A 26,597-nucleotide genomic window follows, 5' to 3' on the forward strand; every position below is an offset into this window, starting at 1 on the left:
AGTGTGTGTAAAAAAAAAAATTAAAAAAAGACCCCACAGCACCCTCAAAAAAAAAAAAAAAGGTGATCACTGATGCGACACTGATTACCAGTGAGGGGCAGCAGGTGCACAACCTTTGGTGCAACTGACAGTGCAACTGGCAGCAACTGACAGGTATATATAAAAAAAAACCCTGCACCCCCAAAAAGTTGCTGATCAGCACAGATATACTGATCAGCACAAAAGGGGGGGTAGCAGACACAAAATATAGCACTCTCTATCACTCTCTGTCACTATCTCTCTATCTATCACTATCTATCACTCTATGACACTGCAGCAGCAGCACTGACAGTTATATATATAAAAAAAAACCCTGCACCCCCAAAAAGGGGGGGTAGCAGACACAAAATATAGCACTCTCTATCACTCTCTGTCACTATCTCTCTCTATCTCTCTATCTCTCACTATCTATCACTATCTATCACTCTATGACACTGCAGCAGCAGCAGCACTGACAGTTATATATATAAAAAAAAACCCTGCACCCCCAAAAAGGGGGGGTAGCAGACACAAAATATAGCACTCTCTGTCACTATCTCTCTCTATCTCTCTCTATCTCTCTCTATCTCTCTCTATCTCTCTATCACACTGCAGCAGCAGCAGGAAGTCACAAGAAGTCAGATCCAGGAAGCATCCAGCACGCTACAAGCAGTGATCAGGTGATCAGGTAAGTATTTGCAAGGATCAGGTCAGTATATCACGGCAGATAGGCACGGTGACCGCACTGCACGCAATTCCAGACCGGAATGGCGTCTGCAGTGCAGTCACCGTTAGTTTAAATCACCCTCCATGGCTGTGATTGGTCCGTCGGTCCGACGAACCAATCACGGCCTTTGGGGGCGGGTGGGGTGAGGTGGGGTGACACCAGTGTCACCCTTACACCCCGTGGTGATTGGTGCTGTACTTTACAGCACCAATCACCACCGATCCCTGTGTCACCGGCGAACGTTATTCGCCGGTACACAGAAAACGCTGTAATTGGCTGTTCACATTTGAACAGCCAATCACAGCGATCGCCGACGGGGGGGAGGCATCACCACCCCCCCTGGGCATGCAGGGACATGTCTGCTGTCAGGGACAGCAGACATGTTTAAACTGTCACCGCGTCTATAGACGCGGTGACAGTTTAAAGCCATGACGTACATTTATGCCATGTGTCGGGAAGTACATCCCGGCCATGACGTAAATGTACGTCAAATGTCGGGAAGGGGCTAGAATATACTATATGGGGGAACGTGACACATGCTGTGTGTATCTTCTAGAATATACTATATGGGGAACGTGACACATGCTGTGTGTATCTTCTAGAATATACTATATGGGGGAACGTGACACATTCTGTGTGCATCTAGAATATACTATATGGGGAACGTGACACATGCTGTGTGCATCTTCTAGAATATACTATATGGGGGAACGTGACACATGCTGTGTGTATCTTCTAGAATATACTATATGGGGGAACGTGACACATTCTGTGTGCATCTAGAATATACTATATGGGGGAACGTGACACATGCTGTGTGTATCTTCTAGAATATACTATATGGGGGAACGTGACACATGCTGTGTGTATCTTCTAGAATATACTATATGGGGAACGTGACACATGCTGTGTGTATCTTCTAGAATATACTATATGGGGGAACGTGACACATTCTGTGTGCATCTAGAATATACTATATGGGGAACGTGACACATGCTATGTGTATCTAGAATATACTATATGGGGAACGTGACACATGCTGTGTGTATCTTCTAGAATATACTATATGGGGGAACGTGACACATTCTGTGTGCATCTAGAATATACTATATGGGGAACGTGACACATGCTGTGTGTATCTTCTAGAATATACTATATGGGGGAACGTGACACATTCTGTGTGCATCTAGAATATACAATATGGGGGAACGTGACACATGCTGTGTGCATCTAGAATATACTATATGGGGGAATGTGACACATGCTGTGTGTATCTTCTAGAATATACTATATGGGGGAACGTGACACATTCTGTGTGCATCTTCTAGAATATACTATATGGGGGAACGTGACACATTCTGTGTGCATCTAGAATATACTATATGGGGAACGTGACACATGCTGTGTGTATCTTCTAGAATATACTATATGGGGTAACGTGACACATGCTGTGTGTATCTTCTAGAATATACTATATGGGGAACGTGACACATGCTGTGTGTATCTTCTAGAATATACTATATGGGGGAACGTGACACATGCTGTGTGTATCTTCTAGAATATACTATATAGGGAACGTGACACATTCTGTGTGCATCTAGAATATACTATATGGGGGAACGTGACACATGCTGTGTGTATCTAGAATATACTATATGGGGGAACGTGACACATGCTGTGTGCATCTAGAATATACTATATGGGGAACGTGACACATGCTGTGTGTATCTTCTAGAATATACTATATGGGGGAACGTGACACATTCTGTGTGCATCTAGAATATACTATATGGGGAACGTGACACATACACCTAATCCTCCTTGTGTCACATTCTGTGTGTATCTTCTAGAATATACTATATCAGATGGGGAACGTGACACATACACCAAATCCTCCTTGTGTCACATTCTGTGTGTATCTAGAATATACTATATCAGATGGGGGGACATGACGCCTACAGATAATCCTCCTTGTGTCACATTCTGTGTGTATCTAGAATATATTATATCAGAACTTGTATCCAGTATACACATCTCGGGTGACATTTAATAGAATGCGAGTTTTAGTTACTTTTCAAAATCGCACCTTATCGCACCATATCGCACCTTATCGAACCATATCGCACCATATCGCACTTTTTGAAATCGCATTTTTTTCCTCCAAAACCGATTATTCAATGGGATACGCTAAAGTTCCTAAAAAGTGCAATAAAGTGCGATGTGGTGCGAATTTATGACACAGTAATGTGCGATTTCCGGCGCAGGTCATGTGCGATTTTCTGACCAACCGGAATGCGAATTACAACACTGCCTCCGCATGCCAAATAACCCCCTAACCTATTTGGCCCACCTAAGTCCCCTACATTATGCATCACAGCCCCTATATAAAGGGGCACAGGCGCCATTTTGACCTTTGAAAGGTAGTAAGGAGCATGGAGAGGAGTGATGTCGGGCAGTGAGCGCAGGTGGCAAAGGCTGCAGCAGCGCCAGAGGAGCCAGGGGGAGAGGCAGCAGAGGCACGGTAAGAGCCAGCAGTGTCAGAGGGAGAGGCTGCAGTGTGCCAGGCAGCATGGCCTGGACCAGGGCGGACCCCAGGGGAACAGGCACAGCAGGAGGAGGTGGAGGACCTTCTTGCATCCCCATCTCATCCCCTCACACAGGACCTGTTCAGCACACAGTCCGAGGAGGAGCTGCAGGAGGGCCACATCTCTGAGGTCGACTGGCCTGAGGTGAAGGAAGATGGAGGTGAGGAGGAGAGGGACATGGCCGCAGATGAGGTGGAGGAGGAATCATAAAGTGCCCGTAACCAAAGTGGCCGCAATGTGTGTTTCTCCTACGAGGAAAATGCGGCCCTTGTCCACGCCATAGTCCCTGTATTCGACAGGCTGCAGGGGAAGCACAACAACAGGACCACTGTGCAGCGGAAGAACGCCATGTCGGAATCCATCACTGGCGCAGTCAATGCCGTTAGCAGCCACAAAAGAAGCGGAAGAAATGTCAAAAAGAGGTTTAATGACATCAAAAGGCTACTCACAGCCAAGATGGCCACCGACATTATAGAGGCCAGCCGCACTGGAGGAGGCATCACCCAACCCGTGACATACACGTCGTATGAGAAGCAACTCAAAAGAATCATCCCACCAGAGGCCCTTCCTGGGCACCATGTGCCGGACACGGATAGGCCACCAACGCCGCCCCAAGCTGGTAAGTGTGCCCACATCTTCATGTACATCATACATTGCAATGTTTTATAACTGTAATGTAATGTTTGCAGAACAATAGTGCTGCTGTGGAACTACATATCCCAGCAAGGTCAACTTATGCAAATGTAATGGTTATAAAGTTCAGTTGTTGGTGATGCTGGGTCATGTAGTTCCACAACTGCTGGTATTGGTCAAATGCCTACCAAATGATGTGACAGGTTCAAATTGGTCAGGGCCCAAACATATTTTTAATTCAGTAATAGCAAGAAAACCTCCATACAGCATTATTTCAGCCATGATCTTATTTAAAAAATATTTATTCATTTTTTTATTTTTCAAATATAACCACACAATAATGGGCACACATAATTGGTAAACATGAGCCATGTGTGTCCCAGGGATAAAAGATGTAACTCCTGTTATGATGCATGCTGGTAAGAAATGGCGTCCAAGCAATATTTGTAACGGCTGTCCACCATTTTGTTTGCAGATCTACATTCCCGAAGCGCACACGCACCACACACACAGGCCGAGGAGTATGTCCGGGTTCAGAGGCTGCAGGTAAGCAAAATATATGCAGAACCATTACACATACAGTACACACACCCATGTACCATGCACAATAGGCTACACTACAATGTACTCCTGCACGCTGCTGTAAACCAAATATAGGGGGTTATTCTAGTCCATTCTTTCTGACAAAATCCTTCTTAGATGGACAAAGCCATGTGCACTGCAGGTGGGGCAGATGTTACTTGTGCAGAGAGAATTAGATTTGGGTGGGGTTTTTCTTCAAAGTGAGATCTATATTGCAGTGTAAAAATAAAGCAGTCAGTATTTACCCTGCACAGAAACAAAATAACTCACCCAAATCTAATTCTCTCTGCACATGTTACATCTGCCCCCCTGCAGTGCACATGGTTTTGTCCATCTAAGAAGGATTTTGTCAGAAAGAATGAACTAGAATAAACCCCATAGGATCAATGTCACCTACAGTGTACCAATAACTGGACGCAGCATGTTTATATATGAATACATGCTAATGTAATATCGGGTAATGGCGGCCAGAATAGCACATTACAGTGCTGCCAGATATGCCGCCATGCCATGGACTCACTGACACCCTCTACAGAGCAACGTGTTATTATTTAATGTGAACAAGCCATCAGACAAATCTAATATCATAGCATTAAAGTATTTGCAGGGGTACAGGGGTGTTACTGAACAGTACCCAACGTTATGTGCCATAACCCAAAACACACCTTAAATGCACTATGACACACACTGCACACGTATGGTGGAATACTTACCCATTTCTCATATTCCACAGGATCATCAAAACTAGTGGTGCAAACATCAGACTCAACACAAATGATTCCTACAAGGGGAACTCAAAGCTGATGATTTTGGCTTATTCAGAATGTATCAATACTTTTCTTGGGACACTAAAACCAACCTAGCGATTGCTGAGTAAGCCAAAATCATCAGCTTTGAGTGCCCCTTGTAGGAATTCCTTTTCTTCTTTTTCTGCTATATGATTATATCAATTCCTGGGCAGCACCTTCCCACGTATATCCATCTATAAGACACAATACACTATATATAGGGAATAGCTGACAATGTATCATTGCATACAGTACTAACAGACGGTTAGTACTGGACGGTTTTCCTTTGTCTCAACACAAATGATGGAAGAAGATACAGAAGTAATTCTTCAACCAGTCGATGAATTCTCACCTGAGGAGGAAAATACACAGACAACTGTCACTGAAAGGCTGTCAGATATGGTGACACCCCAGCAAACCACACCCACCCAACCACCCACCCCGGCCCACACACCATCTACAGCAGATGAGGTAGCAGGCTCATTATATACATTTACACACAAATTAATAGAGTTCATGGAGATGCAAAGCCATCAAATGGGCAAGATGCAAGTATAGGAGACCTGAGAAATATCTTTCAGCAACTTAAAAAAAGTGTCCACCAGTGTCTGCGTAAGTGTGGGCACACAAGTCAGAATGGCTGCCACCCTGGACACACGTCTGGGCGAGATCAGCCAGGCCTATGGGTCCAAAACAATAATGTAGCCGTCCTAAATGAGAGAGTACATGGTCAAACACAAGCTACTGTATATCAGCACAGACTGGTGCCTTGGTCGCCCTGCAGACACAATTCAATAACCAAGAGATCAATTTATTAGGTGCAGCTACGTCCACAATTAGCAGTGTGTCAAGTGCACCACTGAGTGGCTCACCCACTGCACCACCACGTAGGAGTGTGCGAAGCAGGGGTGGCCTGGGGTCAGGGGCAAAGGGGTCTGTGCGTGTACACAGGTTCACAAAAAATGATTTTGTAATATGCAAATGTTTATTTTTGTTGAAGTTTGTGATCATGACAATGTATGGAGCAGTAATTGCACAAACCAACCATTGCTGACATTAGTAAAGTCGTTCATTTACAGTAACGTGTGTCTGGGGTTTTATCATCGTAATGATTGGGTGTTTTAACATAAAATGCTGTAATCCACAATGCTGATGTGCAGTTATGGCGTTACAATATATTGCTGCTGTAGGACAGTTTATACATGGCATGCACTATTGTATGTAGTTACTTACCGGCATGTCATCACCAAGGGACACCTCAGGTTAAGCAGGTTCTTTCATCGCGGTCCCACTACACCCCTAGATATTGGTGATATTGTATGGCAATTGGTTTATGGTATGTAAACACACTTAAACAAAATGTACATGGTACAGGTAGCATATTTTAAAAATGCAATTACCTGAGAAATACTGCCTTATGATCTCCCTGTGCATCAGATCCCCCCTCTGCGTACTCCTTACTACCACAGGTGTGGTCGTTTCAGCTTCCTGCATGACTGCTGCATCGGCATCCTCCACGTAACGTGGTTGGGAGAGGGCAATGTTGTGTAACATGCAGCAAGCCTGGACGATCATCACTACTTTTGCTGGGTGGTAAAGCAGTATTCCTGATGACCTGTCCAAACACCTGAAACGACTTTTTAGCACCCCGACGGTGCGTTCCACAACATTGCGGGTGGCAACATGTGAATCGTTATAGCGGTGCTGTGCAGGGCCTTCTGGGGATCGCAGAGGTGTCATGAGTCACGGGAGACACCCATATCCAGAGTCACCTTCACAGAAAAAAAATGAGGTCAGTGCAGTATATGGTAACATGTACATTTGGTTTAAATGAGCAAGGGAAAAAACACAGATATTTACAGAAGTCTGGTAAAAGTGAGGGACTGATTATTGCACATATATTGCACACGACACAATAAAGTGTGACTTCTGCAAAAAAAAAAAAAAAAAGAACATGCCCTATAGTACAGGGGACACTGACTGTTAATTTAGTGGTTTTATAAACAAGCATACCCATTATTTGTCCAGTGACATCACCTTTGAAAGTGATTGAGGGTTAGATACATTTGTGGGTATAGTTTACACACTATTGGGACACTACACAGGAGTGTAATAATTGCGTAGTATGTAAATGAACACATAATAGCACTATACATAGTGCCCAATCATTTAAAGAACTTAAAATGTACTTACCAAGTAGCCTGCCCTCCGGCATTTGGTGGTCCTGGAATCGGTCCCAGAGGGCTGAGTGACGCAGAATATAGGCATCATGGCAGTTCCCTGGGTAGCCTGCAACCACACTGAGTATTGTTAGGTTGGCATCGCATACCGCCTGCACGTTCAGAGAGTCACGCCCACGCCGATTGACGTAGATGTGTCACCTCACATGCAGTGCCCGAAGCCCAATGTGACTGCAATCTATAGCTCCCAGCACGTTAGGAAATGCTGAGAGCCAATAGAAAGCCACCTTAAGGTCCTGCCACTCGGACTCACAACGTGGGAATCTGATGTATGTCCGCCACAACTTCTTGAAAGCAAGTAACACTTGAGTAAAATGCTTAGAGAAAGTGGCCTGTGATACCCCCAAGGACCATGAGGTCACAGACTGAGAGGAGCCTGTGGCCAAGTAGTAGATGGCACACATTAATTTCTGACACTGCATAGTTGGCCCCCCTGTAAGGCTCCAAATCATCTCTCACCTGCTCATATAAGGTTAGTGCGGTTCAGCCGACACATCCCCACAACCTGTTGATCCGAGTGGGAGTCCAGGTACAGCCTAGCACGATACATACGTGAAGCACGCAGTAGTCGGGGTACCTGGATCTGGCGCGCAGCTTCCTCCCTCCTCCTGCGCAGCTCCTCCAAACGACCAAAGTCACAAACAGCCAACTCAACACCACTCTGCACAATCTCCATCTCTCAAACCCTCACAGGTGTCCTTAATGATGTTGGGGTATATGTAGGGGAGGTTATGAGTACAATTGAGGACACCTGTGTGAAAATTAACCATTTCTGCATTTGAACAAAGTTGCCTCTGGGTCAATTTGCCCATCAGGACCTGATCTGCATCAGTGGCGATATTTAGACACTTTTGAAATGCGAATTCCATTAAATAAGCAATTTGTAGGGGGTGTGGTCATGGTAGGTCTCTGTGTAGGGCGGGAGCCTCTGAGCCCTCTGACATTCTGAGGCACAGATGAACAGCATAGGGGGAAAGCAACAGCGCTGAGCAAAGAACCCAGTGCCCGGAGATTGCTGCAACTTGTGGACTAAGCTGAGTCCTGTGGGCGCCTACCTGAGAGATCGGAGGACAGGAGACGCAGCCGCCGGAAGGGCGGTGAGGAGAGCCGGGTCCCTGGTGTTTGACGTAGTGGGTGGTGGAGTGTTACGGCGGGGAGCCGCGAGTGCAGGAGACGTCGCACACCGCACACAGGCGCGCAGGAAGTGCCCCACACAGCGAGTGCAGGAGGTGCCCCACACAGTGAGTGCAGAAGGGCGGTGAGGAGAGCCGGGTCCCTTGTGTTTGACGTAGTGGGTGGTGGAGTGTGACGGCGGGGAGCCGCGAGTGCAGGAGGTGCCCCACACAGCGAGTGCAGAAGGGGGCGGCTGGAGGAGGCGGAGGGTCCCTGATGAAAAAAGAGAGGCCCAGATGTGGTGGAGGGACGCCCGGGAAGCGGGAGACGACCGGGCAAAGTGTGAGAGCCTGACAGCCTGAGAGCTTGACTCTGCGACAATCTATTCTATTCCCACTCGTACGACTCACTGTCCCGTATTGACGCGGCATTTATGGACAAAACCCTCTATCCACAAATCGAACAGGTAGAATATTTGCCCCTGGGAATCTCTGACCACGCGCCTATCATGGCCCATATTAGAAAAAATCTAGCTAAGGGCATGAAAGTGTGGAACTGCCATCCATCATTGTTGGAACAGAGGGGTGCTGGGTCGGAGGTTATAGGGAGTGGGAAGTATATTTCGATAATAATGAAGGCTCAGCCCCATGTGAGGTAGTATGGGACGCTGGGAAGGCAAGCATGAGGGGAACACTAATAAAAAGAATTGCCCAGATAAAAAAGTGGACAGGGAAATAAACGTGGAAATGGAGAGTTAGTAAAGAACTGGAAAAAAAATACTGGCAGGATAGAACAGAGGAAGCTAAAACAGAACGGCTAAAGGCAAATGTAGTATGGATTAAATCCAGGAACGAGACGTGAAACAAGAATCCTTTCCAGCCCATAACAAATATATAACATATGATAGACCTGGCAGCTATATGGCACAACTGGCCAGAGGGAACAAAAATCAAATAATGTTATACAAATTGACATTGGGGATGGGAAAGTGGCAGACACTACACCTGAAATTGCAAACGCCTTCCTACAAGAACTGTATGTGTCCACGTTAGTAAGAGTATGCACACCTGCCGAAATAGAGAACTTCCTGACGAGGGTAGAACTACCTAGCCCACATGGGGATGATTGAGATACATCGGAACAACCCATTACAATAGAAGAAGTGAAACAAGCTATTAACTCCTCCCTGACCGGGAAAGCGCCCGATGTGATCGGTTGTCACCATTGGAAGTATATAAGAAATTTTGTAATACAATGGCACCTAAAATGACAGAGATGTTTAATAAAAGCATGCAAACTGAAAAACTCCCAGAATCAATGAGCGAGGCTATAATTGTGTTGAAACCAAAAGAGGACAAAGACCCTAGAAGGCTAGAATCATATATACCTATCTCACTGATCAACACAGATGCCAAAATATTGGCTAAGGCAGTGGTTCCCAAACTTTTTGAATCACGGCACCCTAAAGTATCTTACTATTTTTCACGGCACCCCTAGGCCAAAAGTTGGTTACTAGTTTCAGGAAAGATATTAAATTAGTTGTGATTTAAATGTTTTTCTTAGGTCCACTTATGTGGTAAGAAACATGATTCACTTTTTTTACCCACATATTCTTAATTGGAAGCCACAAGCACTGATTTTGCCTATTTCGTTGGCCATAAATAACTTGAACCACCAACCTGAGGCACCCCTGCAAGTGCTCCAAGGCACCCCAGGGAGCCTAGGCCCACAGCTTGGGAACCACTGGGCTAAGGTGTTGGCCAGCAGATTAGAGGGGGTAATGTCTAACATTGTTTATGGGGATCAAACGGGGTTCTGTAGAAATAAAAGTACTGCAATAAACATTAGAAGGTTCTATGTGAATGCACAAACAGCAGGGGGGGGGGGGGGGGGGCAGCTGTTATATCACTGGATGCAGCCAAACCTTATGACAGTATAGAGTGGGAATATTTATGGGAGGTATTAAGAAAATTTAAGTTTGGAGAGAATTTATTTACTGGATAAAAACTCTGTACCCTGCACCCAGAGCTAGAATACAGGTGAATGGTTATGTAACAGAAACATTTGAGTTGGCAAGGGGAACAATGGGTGTCCACAGTGGCGTAACTATAGCTATTGTTACCCTCTGCGTATGCCCGGGAAATGCCGCCTGCGAATCAGTCTGCGGTTCGGCTCTCCCTGCTCTCCTGGCTCCTGCTGCCATAAAAAATGTGACACACAGAAAATGGCTGCCCCCCATACTGCAGACAGTTTTTGGGGATGCTAGAGGAGGCGGCCATTTTCTGAGTGACACATTTTTCATGGCAGCAGGAGCCGGGAGAGCTGGGCCGCAGACTGATTCGCCGGCAGCTTGTCCCGGGCCAGATAGCAACGGCATTATATGGAGGGGTAAGGGAGTTGGGGGGGGCTCTGCCAAGATTTTGGGGGGCACTGCCAAGATTTGTGTCAGGGGGGAGGATATTTCATAGTTACGCCACTGGGTGTCCACTGTCCCCTGCCTTGTTCAACTTGGCAATAGAACCCCTGACGTATGCTTTTAGACAAAACCCGGTGTTGAGGGGTATATGCCAGGTGAAAGGGGGAGGAAATAAACAAATAATATCTCTATATGCTGACGACATGTTGATATACGGTACCTTGCCGGTCGAAATGCCAATTGTATTATCAAACTTAGAAGAATTTTGGAAACTGTCAGGGGTAAAAATCAACTGGAATAAATCTAACATTATACCCTTTAGAGGGGTGAGTCCTTAAAATAGTGAGTATTAAGGAACGTTAAAATGGGTGGATAGTATGAAATACCTAGGGATACATATATCAAATAATACAGAGAATTTTGCCAAAATGAATATGGACCCGTGGGTTAAGTGGTATCAAGGGAAAACAAAAACCTGAGTGAAACGTCCACTGTCTATAACAGGTAGAGTTAATGTAATAAAAATGGTGGTCCTCCCTAAAATGTTATATGTGTTCCAACAACCCCTATATACATTACAAACAGGGGATTTAAAAGGATAGACAGTACAACATCATCATTTATCGGGGGGGGGGGGGGGGCGAGAATAAAAATAGATACCCTGATTAGACGTAAGAGGCAGGGGGGAAAGGGCTTACCACATTTCAAATGATATTACGTGGCACCTTAACTGTGGCATCTAACGGGATGGATAACAGGAGAAGGTGATGAGAACTTAATGGAACTAGTGAGCCGGGCTAGGGCGGGATACTCCCCAAAACAAATTCTATTTGACAACACTGGGGGTAAAATGAACAGATTAATTAATTTAATTCATTAATTAATGAACATTGATTAAGAAAGCAAAAAAGATCTGGGAGATGGAAATAAATGAATGGAATATGATGGCGTCGATCCGGAAACTCCAGTATGGGCCATTAGAGGGAAAGGGATGGACAGTAGCATAAGAATCAATGAAATTAAGCTATGCTGGAGGAAGTATGGTGTAGAAAACATACAACAAGTGTATGACGGGGGTATTGTAAAACCATTTGATCAGTTGGGGAAAAATATGTTCTTCCGATACCTCCAGTTAAGCTTAAATGCGACATATGGGAGAAGTGATGTAAATATACAAGAATCACCGGTTAAATGTATACTAGCCTCCAGCAATAGGATGAAGGTATCAGGAATATATAAAGTGTTGGTTAGTAAGTTAAAAAACACTCATACCACTTTCACACCAGAAATGCAGGGACAAACCCGGGAATTACATTCCCGGGACAAGCAGGGACATTCCCGGATTGGGACCCTTTCACACCAGAAAAGTCCCTGCATTTTCTGGTGTGATATATGGATAAATTAGAAATATTATAATGGTGATTAGGAATAAGCGCACTACATCCAGCACAAAATAAAATAAAAAGAACTGCTCTTAGGTAAAGGGTAGGACAGGAATATAAGCAATAAAGTAATAAAGTAAGATATAGGGCAGTATTCAATGAGAATTTTCTCGGTGCATGGCCAGAGGTTTTTTTCTCTCGCCATGCACTCGCCGTGTTTTTACGGAGATTCTCCATGTTTGGAGATTCTCCGTCACGGGTCTTTATACACTATTCAATGTCGCAGGGGCTAATTGCCCCTCGCGGCAAATCTTAACCCCTGCAGCGGAGGAGCGTCCGCTGCAGGGAGCCGTGGGACGGTGGCAGGCAGGGAGATTGCCTGCCCCAGAACGTATGTGGAGGGGAGGTGGGCTCCCCGGGACCCAGGCAGCACAGGGCACCCCCCCCCCCCCCCCAGAGCCAGCAGGGGACCGGGTATATTCACTGCTCCCGATCGTGCATATGTAATGATCGGGTGCAGTGAATATATGAATATCTAATGAGCGGCTCCCGGCCCCTTGCTGGCTGCTCTGTTTAAAAAAAAAAAAAAAATTGTTTAAATTAAATACCGTATATACTCGAGTACAAGTTGACCCGAATATAAGCCGAGGCCCCTCATTTTACAACAAAAAAACTGGGAAAACTTATTAACTCAAGTGGGACCCTCACTCGAGTGTAAGCCGAGGGGGTGCTTGTTCAGCACAAAAAAATGTTCTGAAAAGTAGGCTTATACTCGGGTATATATATTGTATATATTCATGTGCTATAAGCACATGAATAAAAATAGCATGCCCCTTCACAGAATAAAATTCCTGATTTTTTTACACCAAAATTTAAAAAAAAAAAACTTTTATTTTAAAAGTTCACATTCCACTTCTCCATGAAAAGATGGAGAATTGCTACATGGAGAGACACAGCGAAAATCACTCAGAAATATCACATTGAATAGGGTGGTTCACTTTTTGAGACCAAAATTCTCCGTCCAACGCGAAAAAAGCACCAATTCTCCATAAAGCACGGAGAATTTTTCTCATTGAATACTGCCCATAGAATAATGGGCCCCATAAATCAGCAATTAGTTGTGACAATCAATCTTTAATGTGTGGGCTCCCCCTTTTGGCAATCCCAATCAAAAATGAATAGGGATCGCCAATCGATTGCTGAATCAGATTTTTAAACATGTTTAAAAATCTGGTTTTATTGGAGTTTCATTTTTGTATGTGTGGGCATTCTAACAGGAAAAATCTGCCGATCACTGAAACAAATCTGTAGTGTGTGGGCAAGTCAAATAGATTGAAGAAACAATGGGTGACATTTAATGAGATGCGAAAATGTGTTTTTTTTTCGCCAAAACGTCCGGAATCGCAGTTTTCACGAATTTGCATATTTAATGAGATGCGAAAAATGGAAAAAAAAACTGTGATTTTGCCGCAAAATCGCACTTTCTGAAAGTGCTAGTTTTAGTTGCGCCGGAACTCGCATCCAGATGTTTTCCCATTGTAAAAGATAGAATTCGCTAATTTAATGGGGTACGAATTTGGAAATCGGCCAAATTTTTTTTATAAAAATCGCAAAAAAAATAGACCAGGTTCTGACTGGCGAATTTGTCAGAAACATGCACAGATCATTGCGATCTGTGCATGGTTCTGGTGTAAAAAAAGAAAGAGGTAAAAAAAAAGTGGGAAAAAAAACGGCGTGGGGTCCCCCCTCCTGAGCATAACCAGCCCTGGGTTCAAAGAGCCGGTCCTGGTTTCATAAAATCACAGGGACAAACAAGTTGGGGTTCCCTGGATTTTATTAAACCAGCACCAGGCTCAAGGGCGAATTTAAATCGGCAAGTGAAAAGGTGCGATTTCTCCCACAAAATATGCAAATCAAGTGACTTGGCGCACTCTATTAAGTAAGCGTTTTCGCCAAAATGTGCAAAAACGCCCACCATCCTATTAAATGTCACCCTCATGTCTGCAGTATCTGATTCCCGTGACGCACATGAATTCTCATGACACGTGACAGACACCTGTGAGCAAGAGGGTGACACAGATAAATGATGACGAGCCGCAGAGTATAGAAATCCCTGCATTACTCTCAAAAGGTCAAATCATTTCCAGGCTAAGAACAAGCTGCTCTGCAAGGTTCTGCTGTGAGTCCTCTGTAGGTAGATGTAAGTTTTCCAAAATAACCAAATAAACATTTTTGATCACTACACAAGAATCAACACGAGCGATGTATCTTCCCGATATGTTTACAGAAGGGGAACAGAGGAACTAAGCAATGCAGAGACTCACTGCGTAAGTTGTGCTGCACGTCTGGTAATAGCCGAGAGATTCGTCCGATGACTCATCTGATTCTTCAGTGAAGAGACGCTCTCGTTCTATGTGGTACAAAGTGGAGCCGGCTGTTGGGAAAACAGACAGAGAACTGTAACTGGGACTCCCTGACACACAGCGCAGATCAGACAGAGAACTGTAACTGTGACTCCCCAACACACAGCACAGCACAGATCAGACAGAGAACTGTAACTGTGACTCCCCGACAAACAGCACAGATCAGACAGAACTGTAACTGTGACTCCCCGACACACAGTGCAGATCAGCCAGAGAATTGTAACTGTGACTCCCCGACACACAGCGCAGATCAGACAGAGAACTGTAACTGTGACTCCCCGACACACAGCACAGATCAGACAGAGAACTGTAACTGTGACTCCCCAACACACAGCACAGATCAGACAGAGAACTGTAACTGTGACTCCCCGACAAACAGCACAGATCAGACAGAACTGTAACTGTGACTCCCCGACACACAGTGCAGATCAGCCAGAGAATTGTAACTGTGACTCCCCGACACACAGCGCAGATCAGACAGAGAACTGTAACTGTGACTCCCCGACACACAGCACAGATCAGACAGAGAACTGTAACTGTGACTCCCCAACACACAGCACAGATCAGACAGAGAACTGTAACTGTGACTCCCCGACAAACAGCACAGATCAGACAGAACTGTAACTGTGACTCCCCGACACACAGCGCAGATCAGACAGAGAACTGTAACTGTGACTCCCCAATACACAGCGCAGATCAGACAGAGAACTGTAACTGTGACTCCCCGACACACAGCACAGATCAGACAGAGAACTGTAACTGTGACTCCCTGACACACAGCGCAGATCAGACAGAGAACTGTAACTGTGACTCCCCAATGCAACACAGATCAGATAGAGAACTGTAACTGTGACTCCCTGACACACAGCGCAGATCAGACAGAGAACTGGAACTGTGACTCCCTGACACACAGCACAGATCAGACAGAGAACTGTAACTGTGACTCCCCAACACACAGCACAGATCAGACAGAGAACTGTAACTGTGACTCCCCAATGCAACACAGATCAGATAGAGATCTGTAACTGTGACTCCCTGACACACAGCACAGATCAGACAGAGAACTGTAACTGTGACTCCCCAACACACAGCACAGATCAGGCAGAGAACTGTAACTGTGACTCCCCAACACACAGCACAGATCAGACAGAGAACTGTAACTGTGACTCCCCAACACACAGCGCAGATCAGACAGAGAACTGTAACTGTGACTCCCCAATGCAACACAGATCAGATAGAGAACTGTAACTGTGACTCCCTGACACACAGCGCAGATCAGACAGAGAACTGGAACTGTGACTCCCTGACACACAGCGCAGATCAGACAGAGAACTGTAACTGTGACTCCCCAATACACAGCACAGATCAGACAGAACTGTAACTGTTACTCCCTGACACACAGCACAGATCAGACAGAGAACTGTAACTGTGACTCCCCAACACACAGCACAGATCAGACAGAGAACTGTAACTCCCTGACACACAGCACAGATCAGACTGAGAACTGTAACTGTGACTCCCTGACACACAGCGCAGATCAGACAGAGAACTGTAACTGTGACTCCCCAACACACAGCACAGATCAGACAGAACTGTAACTGTGACTCCCGACACACAGCACAGATCAGACAGAGAACTGTAACTGTGACTCCCCAACACACAGCACAGATCAGACAGAGAACTGTAACTGTGACTCCCCGACACACAGCACAGATCAGACAGAGAACTGTAACTGTGACTCCCTGACACACAGCACAGATCAGACAGAACTGTAACTGTGACTCCCCAACACACAGCACAGATCAGACAGAGAACTGTAACTGTGACTCCCGACACACAGCACAGATCAGACAGAGAACTGTAACTGTGACTCCCGACACACAGCACAGATCAGACAGAGAACTGTAACTGTGACTCCCTGACACACACAGCACAGATCAGACAGAGAACTGTAACTGTGACTCCCCGACACACAGCACAGATCAGACAGAGAACTGTAACTGTGACTCCCTGACACACAGCACAGATCAGACAGAACTGTAACTGTGACTCCCCAACACACAGCACAGATCAGACAGAGAACTGTAACTGTGACTCCCCAACACACAGCACAGATCAGACAGAGAACTGTAACTGTGACTCCCCAACACACAGCACAGATCAGACAGAGAACTGTAACTGTGACTCCCCAACACACAGCACAGATCAGACAGAGAACTGTAACTGTGACTCCCCAACACACAGCACAGATCAGACAGAGAACTGTAACTGTGACTCCCCAACACACAGCACAGATCAGACAGAGAACTGTAACTGTGACTCCCTGACACACAGCACAGATCAGACAGAGAACTGTAATTGTGACTCCCCAATGCAACACAGATCAGATAGAGAACTGTAACTGTGACTCCCTGACACACAGCGCAGATCAGACAGAGAACTGTAACTGTGACTCCCCAATACACAGCACAGATCAGACAGAACTGTAACTGTTACTCCCTGACACACAGCACAGATCAGACAGAGAACTGTAACTGTGACTCCCCAACACACAGCACAGATCAGACAGAGAACTGTAACTGTGACTCCCCAACACACAGCGCAGATCAGACAGAGAACTGTAACTGTGACTCCCCGACACACAGCACAGATCAGACAGAGAACTGTAACTGTGACTCCCCGACACACAGCACAGATAAGACAGAGAACTGTAACTGTTACTCCCCGACACACAGCACAGATCAGACTGAGAACTGTAACTGTGACTCCCCGACACACAGCGCAGATCAGACAGAGAACTGTAACTGTGACTCCCTGACACACAGCGCAGATCAGACAGAGAACTGTAACTGTGACTCCCTGACACACAGCACAGGTCAGACAGAGAACTGTAACTGTGACTCCCAGACACACAGCGCAGATCAGACAGAGAACTGTAACTGTGACTCCCCGACACACAGCACAGATCAGACAGAGAACTGTAACTGTGACTCCCCGACACACAGCGCAGATCAGACAGAGAACTGGAACTGTGACTCCCCGACACACAGCACAGATCAGACAGAGAACTGTAACTGTGACTCCCCGACACACAGCATAGGTCAGACAGAGAACTGTAACTGTGACTCCCCGACACACAGCACAGATCAGACAGAGAACTGTAACTGTGACTCCCGACACACAGCACAGATCAGACAGAACTGTAACTGTGACTCCCCAACACACAGCACAGATCAGACAGAGAACTCTTACTGTGACTCCCGACACACAGCACAGATCAGACAGAACTGTAACTGTGACTCCCCAACACACAGCACAGATCAGACAGAGAACTGTAACTGTGACTCCCCGACACACAGCACAGATCAGACAGAACTGTAACTGTGACTCCCCGACACACAGCACAGATCAGACAGAACTGTAACTGTGACTCCCCGACACACAGCACAGATCAGACAGAGAACTGTAACTGTGACTCCCCAACACACAGCACAGATCAGACAGAGAACTGTAACTGTGACTCCCCAACACACAGCACAGATCAGATAGAGAACTGTAACTGTGACTCCCCAATGGAACACAGATCAGATAGAGAACTGTAACTGTGACTCCCTGACACACACAGCACAGATCAGACAGAGAACTGTAACTGTGACTCCCCAACACACAGCACAGATCAGACAGAACTGTAACTGTGACTCCCTGACACACAGCACAGATCAGACAGAGAACTGTAACTGTGACTCCCCAACACACAGCACAGATCAGACAGAGAACTGTAACTGTGACTCCCCAACACACAGCACAGATCAGACAGAGAACTGTAACTGTGACTCCCCGACACACAGCACAGATCAGACTGAGAACTGTAACTGTGACTCCCCGACACACAGCGCAGATCAGACAGAGAACTGTAACTGTGACTCCCTGACACACAGCGCAGATCAGACAGAGAACTGTAACTGTGACTCCCCGACACACAGCACAGATCAGACAGAGAACTGTAACTGTGACTCCCCGACACACAGCGCAGATCAGACAGAGAACTGTAACTGTGACTCCCCGACACACAGCACAGATCAGACAGAGAACTGTAACTGTGACTCCCCGACACACAGCATAGGTCAGACAGAGAACTGTAACTGTGACTCCCCGACACACAGCACAGATCAGACAGAGAACTGTAACTGTGACTCCCAGACACACAGCACAGATCAGAGAGAGAGAACTGTAACTGTGACTCCCTGACACATAATTTGGCATAATTTGAATTGGGGGCACTATTGTGAGACCACTGTCCCATTATAAAGTATAGGAGGTAGAGCACAAATTTTGCAGGGGGGTGCCAAAAATCCTGGCACTGGCCTAATGGGTAGATGGGGGGGGGGGGGTATAGTATAGTGGCAGGAGAAATGAGTTCCACCACCTCTCCCAGAACACTTTAAGCCCTGCCTGCACACTAAAATATTGTGCCCTACCACATATACTTTATAAAGGTACAGTGGCCTCACAATAATACCCCACAATTAAAATTATGCCACACAGACGCACAATCATATTCGCATTACACATCATGTAGTGACCCTGATTCATATTACACCACATAGTGGTGTCTCTTGTTCACATTATGACACTCAGCAGTGCCCCTTATTCAAGTTACGCTACACAGTAGTACTCCTTATAAATGTATGCCACACAACAGTGTTGCTTACCCATAATGCCCAACATGGTATTGCTTATACATATAGGGCCTTAATGTAGTTCACTCTTTTCTGACAAAATCCTTCTTAGATGGACAAAACCATGTGCACTGCAGGGGGGGCAGATGTAAAATGTGCAGAGAGAATTAGATTTGGGTGTGTTATTTTGTTTCTGTGCAGGGTAAATACTAGGTGCTTTATTTTTACACTGCAATATAGATCTCACTCTGAAGTAAAACCCCACCCAAATCTAACTCTCTCTGCACATGTTACATCTGCCCCCTACAGTGCACATGGTTTTGTCCAGCTAAGAAGGATTTTGTCAAAAAGAGTGAACTAGAATAAGGCCCATAATGCCAACAGCAGTAGTACCATTTATACATATCTGTCTCTCCCTCCAGCAGCTTCCTCTCTCTCTCTTCTTCACTAGCGGTGGGGATGGCAAGACATCACATACTATGTGCTACAAAAGGGAGCCTCTGGGACAGGATTTTCTGTTGGAATTATTGTTCAGGGCTGTGGTAGAGGTGGAACCATTAGAGGTGTTTTTTTCCCCATTCCTCCCCACACACTTTAACCCCTGGTTATACCAGTTCCTGCCCAGTTACAGGCTTAGCCCAGCATCTCTGGTACACTGCGAGCGACATTTCACTGCACCATCGATGCCTATAAGATCGGAGTGTCTGGCTGTGCCGTATAGACACCAGCTGTATGAGGGCACTTATGTATATCTGGTAATTGTTTTCCGCATGATGTATACAAGCAATACCCTCAGCCAGAACCTGGGGCACTTACAAGACTCAGGGCCAGATTCTCTAAGCTTCAAAAGTGATAAAATGGAGAGTGAACAACCAACCAATCAGCTCCTGTCTGACATTTTTCAAACACAGTGTGTGACATGGCAGGTAGGAGCTGATTGGCTGGCTGTTTATCACTCTCCATTTTATCACTTTTAAAGCTTAGAGAATCTGTCCCAGTGAGCGGCGTAAGTCAGGTAGTTGGGAGAGATGGTACAGCCGCATCTGCATGGGGAATGCGCTGCTGTCCGCACAGTTGTATAATGTCAGTAACAGCAGTCACCCCCCGCGGGTATACTGTCTGCTCACAACTTACCAGTAAGGAGCGGGAGGCGTTATAGGGGGCCAAAGGCACATAATGGGGTTATAAACATAAGCCGGCAGAATGTTTGTGAACTGAACCAAAACCCAGACTGGATCTCTCGAGGAGCTCTGAGTTGAATGCGGGATCACACAGACATACTAACTGCGCTAAGTGGGATCACACAGGTATACTAACTGCGCTAAGTGGGATCACACAGGTATACTAACTGCGCTAAGTGGGATCAAACAGGTATACTAACTGCGCTAAGTTGGATCACACAGGTATACTAACTGTGCTAAGTGGGATCACACAGGTATACTAACTGCGCTAAGTGGGATTACACAGGTATACTAACTGCGCTAAGTGGGATCACACAGGTATACTAACTGTGCTAAGTGGGATCACACAGGTATACTAACTGCGCTAAGTGGGATCACACAGGTATACTAACTGTGCTAAGTGGGATCACACAGGTATACTAACTGCGCTAAGTGGGTTCACACAGACAGACTAACTGCGCTAAGTGGGTTCACACAGACAGACTAACTGCGCTAAGTGGGATCACACAGGTATACTAACTGCACTAAGTGGGATCACACAGGTATACTAACTGCGCTAAGTGGGATCACACAGGTATACTAACTGCGCTAAGTGGAATCACACAGGTATACTAACTGCGCTAAGTGGGATCACACATGTATACTAACTGCGCTAAGTGGGATCACACAGGTATACTAACTGCGCTAAGTGGGATCACACAGACATACTAACTGCACTAAGTGGGATCACACAGGTATACTAACTGCGCTAAGTGGGATCACACAGGTATACTAACTGTGCTAAGTGGGATCACACAGACAGACTAACTGCGCTAAGTGGGTTCACACAGACAGACTAACTGCGCTAAGTGGGATCACACAGGTATACTAACTGCACTAAGTGGGATCACACAGGTATATTAACTGTGCTAAGTGGGATCACACAGGTATACTAACTGCGCTAAGTGGGTTCACACAGACACATACTACCTGGGTAATGTGGGATCACACAAACATACTAACTGGACAATATTGGATCACACAGATATACTCGCTGGGCAATATGGAATCAGACAGATATACTAACTGAACAATGGGAAATCACACAGATATAATAACTATTAAATGTGGGATCACACAGACATACTAACTGGGCAGTATGGGGTCATGCATATATACTAACTGGACAATGGAGGATCACATAAATATACTAACTGAACAATGGGGGAGCACACAGACATACTAACTGGGCAGTATGGGGTCATGCAGATATACTAACTGGACAATGGGGGATCATGCAGATATACTAACTGGACAATGGGGGACCATGCAGGTATACTAACAGGGCAACGGGGGATTACACAGACATACTAACTGGACAATGGTGGATCATGCAGATATACTAACTGGACAATGGGGGACCATGCAGGTATATTAACTGGACAATGGGGGATTACACAGACATACTAACTGGACAATGGGGGATCACACAGACATACTAACTGGACAATGGGGGATCACACAGACATACTGATAGAAATGGGAGGATGAGCTCATTGATGTACTATCTGGGGTAATGTGTGTATGGGGACACCAGTCTACTAGTAAGGTCAGAGTCCCATGGATCTATTGTTTGGTACAATAGAGGGATACTGCATATTAGAGAATGTCTGTAAGGTCCCATTCACTACTATTTGTTACAGCGCCACCTACAGGGGCACCGCAGTGCTGATCTCATCAGTCCCTGTGATGTTGGAGAGGATGCTGAAGAGGATGCGGTGGGAATGGCCAGGAAAAGACATTGCTATTTACAGGACACTAGACCCCGTATCACACTACACACAGAAGGGAAAGCTCAAGAAGTTCTCCAGCACCAGCACTGTCGGGAGTCGGGATTGGAAAAGGCTCAGTCCCAGCCTAGGATCCCGGCATAGAGATGGTGCTGGCACCGGCACTGCATCCTCCTCCCATCCCTCAGTCCTTATCTGAACCCCCTCTGTCCCTCAGTCCTCATCTGATCCCCCTCTGTCCCTCAGTCCTTATCTGAACCCCATCTGTCCATCAGTCCTTATCTGATACCCCTCTGTCCCTCAGTCCTTATCTGAACCCCCTCTGTCCCTCAGTCCTTATCTGAACCTCCTCTGTCCCTCAGTCCTTATCTGAAACCCCTCTGTCCCTCAGTCCTTATCTGATCCCCCTCTGCCCCTCAGTCCTTATCTGATCCCCCTCTGCCCCTCAGCCCTTATCTGATACCCCTCTGTCCCTCAGTCCTTATCTGATCCCCCTCTGTCCCTCAGTCCTTATCTGAACCCCCTCTGTCCCTCAGTCGTTATCTGATCCCCCTCTGTCCCTCAGTCCCTATCTGAACCCCCTCTGTCCCTCAGTCCTTATCTGATCCCCCTCTGTCCCTCAGTCCTTATCTGATCCCACTCTGCCCCTCAGTCCTCATCTGAACCCCCTCTGTCCCTCAGTCCTTACCTGAACCCCTCTGTCCCTCATCCCTTATCTGAACCCCCTCTGTCCCTCAGTCCTTATAGGAACCCCCTCTGTCCCTCAGTCCTCATCTGAACCCCCTCTGTCCCTCAGTCCTCATCTGATCCCCTTCTGTCCCTCAGTCCTTATCTGAAACCCCTCTGTCCCTCAGTCCTTATCTGATCCCCCTCTGCCCCTCAGTCCTTATCTGAACCCCCTCTGTCCCTCAGTCCTTATCTGATACCCCTCTGTCCCTTAGTCCTTATCTGAACCCCCTCTGTCCCTCAGTCGTTATCTGAACCCCCTCTGTCCCTCAGTCCTTATCTGAAACCCCTCTGTCCCTCAGTCCTTATCTGATCCCCCTCTGTCCCTCAGTCCCTATCTGAACCCCCTCTGTTCCTCAGTCCTTATCTGAACCCCCTCTGTCCCTCAGTCCTTATCTGAACCCCCTCTGTCCCTCAGTCCTTACCTGAACCCCCTCTGTCCCTCAGACCTCATCTGAACCCCCTCTGTCCCTCAGTCCTTACCTGAACCCCTCTGTCCCTCATCCCTTATCTGAACCCCCTCTGTCCCTCAGTCCTTATATGAACCCCCTCTGTCCCTCAGTCCTCATCTGAACCCCCTCTGTCCCTCAGTCCTCATCTGATCCCCCTCTGTCCCTCAGTCCTTATCTGATCCCCCTCTGTCCCTCAGTCCTTATTTGAACCCCCTCTGTCCCTCAGTCCTTATCTGATACCCCTCTGTCCCTCAGTCCTTATCTGAACCCCCTCTGTCCCTCAGTCCTTATCTGAAACCCCTCTGTCCCTCAGTCCTTATCTGATCCCCCTCTGTCCCTCAGTCCCTATCTGAACCCCCTCTGTCCCTCAGTCCTTATCTGATCCCCCTCTGTCCCTCAGTCCTCATCTGAACCCCCTCTGTCCCTCAGTCCTTACCTGAACCCCTCTGTCCCTCATCCCTTATCTGAACCCCCTCTGTCCCTCAGTCCTTATAGGAACCCCCTCTGTCCCTCAGTCCTCATCTGAACCCCCTCTGTCCCTCAGTCCTCATCTGATCCCCCTCTGTCCCTCAGTCCTTATCTGATCCCCCTCTGTCCCTCAGTCCTTATCTGAACCCCCTCTGTCCCTCAGTCCTTACCTGAACCCCCTCTGTCCCTCAGTCCTCATCTGAACCCCCTCTGTCCCTCAGTCCTTATCTGAACCCCTCTGTCCCTCATCCCTTACCTGAACCCCTCTGTCCCTCATCCCTAATCTGAACCCCCTCTGTCCCTCAGTCCTTATCTGAACCCCCTCTGTCCCTCAGTCCTTATCTGAACCCCCTCTGTCCCTCAGTCCTTATCTGAACCCCCTCTGTCCCTCAGCCCTTATCTGAACCCCCTCTGTCCCTCAGTCCTTATCTGAACCCCCTCTGTCCTTCAGCCCTTATCTGAACCCCCTCTGTCCCTCAGCCCTTATCTGAACCCCCTCTGTCCCTCAGCCCTTATCTGAACCCCCTCTGTCCCTCAGTCCTTATCTGAACCCCCTCTGTCCCTCAGCCCTTATCTGAACCCCCTCTTTCCCTCAGTCCTTATCTGAACCCCCTCTGTCCCTCAGCCCTTATCTGAACCCCCTCTGTCCCTCAGCCCTTATCTGACCCCCCTCTGTCCCTCAGCCCTTATCTGAACCCCCTCTGTCCCTCAGCCCTTATCTGAACCCCCTCTTTCCCTCAGTCCTTATATGAACCCCCTCTGTCCCTCAGCCCTTATCTGAACCCCCTCTGTCCCTCAGCCCTTATCTGACCCCCCTCTGTCCCTCAGCCCTTATCTGAACCCCCTCTTTCCCTCAGTCCTTATCTGAACCCCCTCTGTCCCTCAGCCCTTATCTGAACCCCCTCTGTCCCTCAGCCCTTATCTGACCCCCCTCTGTCCCTCAGCCCTTATCTGAACCCCCTCTGTCCCTCAGCCCTTATCTGACCCCCCTCTGTCCCTCAGCCCTTATCTGATACCCCTCTGTCCCTCAGCCCTTATCTGAACCCCCTCTTTCCCTCAGTCCTTATCTGAACCCCCTCTGTCCTTCAGCCCTTATCTGAACCCCCTCTGTCCCTCAGCCCTTATCTGAACCCCCTCTGTCCCTCAGCCCTTATCTGAACCCCCTCTGTCCCTCAGTCCTTATCTGAACCCCCTCTGTCCCTCAGCCCTTATCTGAACCCCCTCTTTCCCTCAGTCCTTATCTGAACCCCCTCTGTCCCTCAGCCCTTATCTGAACCCCCTCTGTCCCTCAGCCCTTATCTGACCCCCCTCTGTCCCTCAGCCCTTATCTGAACCCCCTCTGTCCCTCAGCCCTTATCTGAACCCCCTCTGTCCCTCAGTCCTTATCCGCGGATCAGATGACAGCACAGAGGCTCTCAGCACTCAGTCCATCTTTTGTCAATAAGACCGCCCCCAGATGCCCCCTGCAGTCTGTGGTCAGTACTGCAGCCCAGGGTCCATGTGCTGCTGTCCACTCTGTATTGTATGCTGATGCATCAGCTGGGGCTAGCCATGGCTACTACATGCTTATGTCATGCAGGCAGCGGCCTTCTCCGGGTGCGAGTACATTTCCTAGGATATACAAGGTATCAGACTTTTACGAAACGACCAGCACTCATTACTGGAATGATAATGGACACATGAGTTATTGCTACATAATAAACAAAGCTCCGGCTGTTGATAATCTGCAGAGAGTGAGACTGAGCGCAGCCGGGGTCCAGCGCTTCTGTCATGTCACAGCCCAGTGACTGCGCACAGATCATTGTAACGGTCAGATGACAGCAAATCTCTGTGATATTGTCATTATCACTCCTAGTCCGCTTCATGTAACAAAGCCAACAATTCCTGGACCCATTCCTCTGTTGGTACAATAAGAAGACTCACATTTACATAGTGAGCAGCATTTGTCATCATTAGGTGTCGGAACAGACGTGCGCGCTGTAATCTGCATTCCGCATAGTACAACAACAGACGGCAGCTGGGAAGCAGCTAACATGCCAGTAACACGCAGTACATGTGTAATACAGACAGTCCCAGCGTTCCGTCACTCTCAGGACACGTGTAATACAGACAGTCCCGGCGTCCCCTCACTCTCAGGACACGTGTAATACAGACAGTCCCGGCGTCCCCTCACTCTCAGGACACGTGTAATACAGACAGTCCCTGCGTCCCCTCACTCTCAGGACACGTGTAATACAGACAGTCCCGGGGTTCCCTCACTCTCAGGACACATGTAATACAGACAGTCCCAGCATCCCCTCACTCTCAGGACACGTGTAATACAGACAGTCCCGGCGTCCCCTCACTCTCAGGACACGTGTAATACAGACAGTCCCGGCGTCCCCTCACTCTCAGGACACGTGTAATACAGACAGT

At 47.1% G+C, this 26,597-nt stretch overlaps 1 protein-coding gene across 4 annotated transcripts in view; it reads right to left on the reverse strand.

Moving 5' to 3' along the window:
* TENT5D (terminal nucleotidyltransferase 5D) overlaps positions 1 to 26,597 on the reverse strand; it is a 109,651-nt gene that overhangs the window by 27,627 nt on the left and 55,427 nt on the right. For 3 of the 4 annotated variants that reach the window (XM_083160391.1, XM_083160389.1, XM_083160390.1), the window contains one exon: positions 14,809 to 14,918. The exons of the other annotated variant lie outside the window; for it this stretch is intronic. The gene's annotated coding sequence lies outside the window, so the exon portion shown is untranslated. The remainder of the gene's footprint in view (positions 1 to 14,808; positions 14,919 to 26,597) is intronic. 4 annotated transcript variants of the gene reach the window in all.

Source organism: Crinia signifera, chromosome 9, assembly GCF_055691185.1.
Source record: "Crinia signifera chromosome 9, ASM5569118v1, whole genome shotgun sequence".
NCBI classification, from domain to species: domain Eukaryota; kingdom Metazoa; phylum Chordata; class Amphibia; order Anura; family Myobatrachidae; genus Crinia; species Crinia signifera.